The following is a 6,376-nucleotide window of genomic DNA, read 5'->3' on the forward strand; positions in this document are numbered from 1 at the left end:
TATTTTTTCAAAAAAACAACTCTTTATTTTGTCTATTTTTTGAATTGTTTCTTTTGTTTCAGTTTCATTGATTTCAGCTCTGATTTTAAGTATTTCCTGTGTTCTAATGCTTTCGTGTGACTTTTCTTTTTCTAGGGCTTTGAGAAGTAATGTCATGTCATTTATTCGTCGACTTTCTATTCTTTTAATGAATGAGCTCAATGCAATTAACTTTCCTTTAGCACTGCCTTCATAGTGTCCCATAGATTTTGACATGTTGTATCAGTGTTTTTTTTGTATATCCTCCTTGATTTCTTCTGCTATCCATTTATCATTCAATAGCATATTAGTCTCCAGTTATTAAATTAGCATTTGTTTTTTATTCTGTCCTTGATTTCTAATTTTATTTCATTATGATCTGATAGAATGCAGGGTATTATCTACCTATCTATCTATATCTATATCTCTCTCTATAAATACATATATATATTTATATCTAAATATATATATTTATAGAGAGAGATATAGATAACATATATATTTTGTATTTGCCTAGAGTTGCTTTGTGGAGCTAGATATGGCCTATTTTAGAGAAGAACCCATATACTGTTATGAAGAAAGTGTATTCACTCATTGATGGATGAAATATTCTGTCTGTTAAATCTGAATCATTGATTGTATTATTTAGTTCTATAGTTTCTTTGTTTAATTTTTGTTTGGAGGATCTATCCAGTAGTGAAAGAGGTAGGTTAAAGTCACCCAGTATTATTGTGTTGTGGTCTATTTGATTCTTGAAATTGAGATGCTCCATTTTGGGGGGCATAAATATTTATGATTGTTATGTCTTGTTGATGTATAATTCCCTTAAGCAATATGAAATGTCCTTCTTTATCCCTTCTGACTAAGTTTGGTTGAAGTCCCCTTTATCTGATATGAGGATAGAAAGCCCTGCTTGTTTTTGTGACCTATGTGAGTGATATGCTTTTTCCCACCCTTTCACATCAGTCTGTGAATGTCTTTGCCTATGAGGTGAGTCTCCTGGAAACAGCATATTGTTGGGTCTTTTTTATTTAATCCAAACTGCAAATCTATGCCTTTTGATTGATGAGTTTAGGCCATTAACATTCAAGATTATTATTAAGATTTTTATTCCTGGTCATTTTGGGTTATTTCTAGTTTTTAATATGAATTAGTTTATCCTGTGGTTAACTATTCCTTTAATGTCATTCTTCACTGGTTTTCACATTTTTTTCCATTTCATCTTCACAGAATATCTTGTTGAGAATGTTCTGTAGTGCAGGCTTATTCTATGTGTGAATTTTTTTAACTTCTGTTTATCATAAAAGATTTTTATTTCATCTTCACATCTGAAGCTTAATTTTGCTGGATATATAATTCTTGGTTGGCATCCATTTTCTTTCAGAGCTTGGTATACATTATTCTAGGATCTCCTAATTTTGAGGGTCTGGGTTTAGAAATCAGCTGAAATCTAAATTAGTTTCCCTTATACATAATCTGATATTTTTCTTTTGCAGCCTTTAAAATTCTATCCTTATTCTCAATGTTAGGCATTCTCATTATAATGTGCCTTGGTGTGAGTCTAGTGTAATTTTGTACATTTCAAATCCTGAAAGCCTCTTGCATTTGATTTTCCACTTCATTCTTTAGGTTTGGGAAATTTTCTGGTATTATTTTATTGAAAAGATGTGTATTCCTTTGGTTTGTGTCTCTGTGCCCTCATCTTTCCCAATAAATCTTAAATTTGGTCTTCTAATGATATCCCATAATTCTTAGAAGTTTCATTCATAGTTTCTTAGCATCTTCTCTCTATGGTAGCATCTATTTTCAAGATTATATATTTTGTCTCCATCACCTGAGGTTCTGTCTTCCAAATGGTCTAGTCTGCTGGTGTTGATTTCTGTTTTAGTCAGCTTTTTTACTGATGTGACTAAAAGGACCCAAACAGAACAACTGTAGAGAAGGAAAAGTTTATTTGAGGATTCATGGTTTTAGAGGTCACAATCCATAGACAGCAGTCTCCATTCTTCAGGGCTCAAGGTGAGGCAGAACGTATGGCAGAAGAGTGTGACAGAGGGAAGCAGCTTACATAGTGATTAGAAAGCAGAGAAAGAGAGTCCACTGCAGGATACAAAATATATACCCCAAAGTCATGCCCCCAGTGCCCTATCTCTTCCAGATACCACTCAGTTAATCCCATTAGGGGATTAATTCACTGGTTGGGTTAAAGCTGTCACAACCTAATCAGTTCTTCTCTGAACTTTCTTACATTGTCTCACATGTGAACTTTTTAAAAAATATTTGTTAATTGATGATGGACCTTTATTTTTTATTTATTTTTGTGCAGCATTCAGACTTGAACCCAGGGCCTCACACATGCTAGGCAAACGCTCTACCACTGAGCTACAATCCCTCACATGTGAACTCTTGGGGGACACCTCACATCCAAACCATAACATTTTCCATTGAATTTTTAATTTGGTTTGCTGATTCCTTCATTTCAAGGATATCTGCTTGGTTTTTCTTCAGAATCCCTGTCCCTTTTTTGAAGTGATCTTTCACTGCCTATGTTTTCTCTCAGATTTCACTCCTTATACTATTTTTTACTACACAGATCAGTTTAACTATGTACATTCTAAACTCCCCTGACATTTTTTCACTGTGATGTCAATGGATTCTGCTATTGGAGTATCTTTGTTTGTTTGTGGTGATTTGTTCCTTTGTTTTTTCATGTTGTTTGTGTGTCCTCCCATCTAACAGTGTGGATCTGAGGCAGTAGAATTTCTACCCTGTGGACTTATGGTGTCCTTGAAGGTTTCCAGTCCCTCACTGTGTAGGGGGAGACAAATAATAACAACAATCAGTGTAAACAATATGCAGCATTAAACCAAATAGTTCCCACCATGATGTCTACAATGTTGATCATCACAATAAACAGAAACTTGCTGGTCCACAATGGAAAACTGTACCCCAGGGATCTCCCCTGGATTCCACTTGTATGGTAGGGGACCAAATTCTTTTTTTTTTAATATTTATTTTTTAATTGTAGTTGGGACACAATACCTTTATTTTGTTTACTTATTTTTATGTAGTGCTGAGGATCTCACCCAGGGCCTCACATGTGCTAGGCGAGTGCTCTACCACTGAGCCACAACCCCAACCAGGGACCCAATTCTTAGTCCCCTATGTCATCGTGGAGCCCACATTTCCTGGTCTCAGGTTGAATATCCAAACACTCTCTCCCACTCCCACTTCTGAGTTCCCTGCCAGATTCATCTCTTATAGCAGGTTCTGTAAGCACCCAGATTGGAGGAAGAGGTAGATTTCCAAGACCAGTTGTCCCCTGTGTAAACTCTTCTCGTTTGATTTTTCTCCTGGTCACTTAAGCACACTCTCTGTCACGCAGTGTGTGCTTACTGGGCCTATATTTAGGGCCAAACCCAAGTGTGCCAGGAATCAGCACCCTCAGATGCTGGCCCCAGTGCTGCTGCTGCATAAGGCTCCTTCCTTTGTTTTCCACATGCTGCCTGGACTCTCCAGGCAGCATGTGGAAAACAAATGCTGCCTGGTGGCTCCTTTCTGTGCATAAGGATGTTGTGCAACACATTTTTCAGTTTTGTTGGGCAATGTCCTTGATCTCCAAACATTCCATACCCAGACATGCCTTGGTTCTCCCAAAAATACAGGTTCCTTCAATTCCCTTATGACTCCACTATGCTCATAGAGGGACTGCTGTGGCTGGTGCTTCTGGCCCAGCTGTGGCCAGCTGAGCCACTGAAGAGTTTTTCCTTATTTTATTGTATCCAAACTCCTGTGTTCATGATATGCTTTAATGATCCAGTTTTAAATCCCAGTAAAGTACCCCCCATTTTTTTTTTTTTGTTTACCCACCTTGCAGAGAAGCTGCCTGACTGCTTTCTTGGTTTCATGCCATGGAACATCCAGGAAAGTGACCTCCTCTATTCTGCCACCTTGAAAACACCCTAGTTCTTCAAATTTGATGGTCTATGTACTCAAACTCTTTTTTCTTCTACAAGATTGATTTGACCAGGAGAGTCTAGTAAAAATTTGCACACCTGGTGGGGAAGGTTGGAAGCCCACACCTGGAAACTCAGTGAGGTCAAGTTGCGTTTTGTTTATAGAAGCCACAACTTCTCCGATTCCTTGGTGATGGCAGTGTCTGGGAAAGGTATGGCCCAGAAAACCTAGGAATTGGCCAACAACATGCAGGAAACCTAGAGTAGGGATGAAATCTACAAATATGACAAAAAAAAAAAAAAAACAGAAATCCTGGCGGCAAAACCCTGGACTAAGGATCACCATTACTTTAAATACTGCAAAATCTCACTTTGGCTCTACTAAAAATGGTGATGCATGCCAGATCAGGAAGCACCTTGGAAGTGATGAGTTTGATGCTAGGAAAGGTGGACGGTGAAACCATGCTCATTATGGACAGTTTTGCTTTGCTTGTAGAGGGCACTGAAACCTGAGTAAATGCTCAGGGTGCTGCTTATGAGTACATGGCTGCATATGTAAAAAAAAAATGCCAAACAGGTTGGTTGCCTTGAAAATGCAATTGGCTGGTACCACAGCTACCCTGGCTATGGCTGCTGGCTTTCTGGGATTGACGTTAGTATATAGATGCTTAACCAGCAGTTCCAAGAACCCTTTGTAGCCGTGGTAATGATAGACCCAGCCTGATTTTCTCTTAAAATTGGGATCCATCTCTCCACAAAGCCATGAAAAGCTAATTTCAGCTTTACTATAAATTACTGCAAATTCTGAACTTGCTTGGAATGCCTGCCCTTGCCTTGAACTCACCCATGCCTGGCTCTCTGACCAGATAGCAGCCCTCTCTGAAACTTTAGTGACGCCTCACAAATCTTGGCCTTCCCTGGCCAGATAATGACCCTCTCTGAGGCTCCGATGACCTTCATAAATTCTTCATAAAGCAAAAATGTAAACTAGCCTTTTTTTGTTATCTGTAACCCCCCTTTGTGTAACTTTCTGGGCTATAAAGCTGTGCTGTAAGAAAGCTGCAGTGCTGTCTTGTTCCCGTGGTTTTTGTGGGGAGAGGCAGACTGGCCGGTTGAAATAATAAGCTTGCTTTAATTTGATTTTAATTGGAGTCAGTGGTCTTTTCTTGGGTCCTGGTCTAACAGTAATTGATCCAACAAGAACAATATCTGCAGGAAAAAAGTGAATCTTGGAGCCTTTGGGGCATACCCAAAGGGCTGCAAACCTCCTGATGAAGGACCTTCTGAATATCAGACATTCCACTTAACAAAATAGAAGACTTTGGTGTACATATGCCTTAGAAGTCTAATATTTCAAATCCTCTTTGGATTGCAAATTACTTGAGTTTTTGTGGAATAAATACTGGGTGAATACACTGAGTTCCTCTAGCTTGCTTACTAATGCAGATTATACCTTTGGTCAGGTGTTTGATTTGTCTGAAAAGTTAGAGCAGTCAGAAGCCCAGCTGTGCTGAGGGAGTTTCATGTTAGGTTTAGAAACACATGATCGACAGTCAGAAGACAAACTTGCCAAAGCTACAAGAGACAGCTGTAAAACCATCATAGAAGCCATCCATGGATTGATGTCTCAGGTTATTAAGGATAAACTGTTTAATCAAATTAACATTTCTTAAACAGTCACTGATAGTACTTTTGCCTGAAAACTGGTATGTGGAAAAATACTCAAGTAATACTTTTAAAACCAGTTAACAAAAATCTGATTACAGTATAAGGTGTTCTGAAATGTCCTGAATATTAACATCCTGTAATTAAACTCTATAAAATGAAAAAAAAAGATTGATTTGGCCAATCTAAATTCATTGCATTATCATATGAATTTTAAAATTAGCTTGTGAGGCTGGGGTTGTGGCTCAGTGCTAGAGTGCTTGCCTAGCATGTGTGAGGCTCTGGGTTCGGTTCTTAGCATTACATATAATTAATTAATTAATTAAAAAAGAAAGGCATTGTGTCCATCTACAACTAAAAAAAAAAAAAAAAGAAGAAGAAGAAGAACAGAAAATCAGCTTGTCAGTTTCCACAAGTGAAAACCCTGCTTACATTTTGATTGGGATTGTAACTCAGTGATAGAACACTTGCTTAGCACATGTGAGGCACTGGGTTTGAACCTCAGCACCGCATATAAAAAAATGAAAATAAAGGTATTGTGTCCATCTACAACTAAGAATGTTTTTAAAACATTTTTTGACTGGGACTATATGGAATCCATAGAGCAATTTAAATACAATTAACATTTAATTAGTATTGAGTCGATATATCATATTGCTTTATTTAAGTCTACTTTAAATTTTCTATCAATGTTTGGTTTTTTACCAGAATTTATTTCTGAATACTTAATTTTTTTG

The 6,376-nt window shown here is 37.6% G+C and overlaps 1 pseudogene; it reads left to right on the forward strand.

Annotated features, from left to right (window-relative positions):
* The first annotated feature begins 4,167 nt into the window (after positions 1-4,167).
* Positions 4,168-5,647, forward strand: LOC113178595 (COP9 signalosome complex subunit 5-like; annotated as a pseudogene).
* Positions 5,648-6,376: the final 729 nt, after the last annotated feature.

The sequence above is a fragment of the Urocitellus parryii genome, chromosome 1 (assembly GCF_045843805.1).
Source record: "Urocitellus parryii isolate mUroPar1 chromosome 1, mUroPar1.hap1, whole genome shotgun sequence".
In the NCBI taxonomy this organism is placed as follows: domain Eukaryota; kingdom Metazoa; phylum Chordata; class Mammalia; order Rodentia; family Sciuridae; genus Urocitellus; species Urocitellus parryii.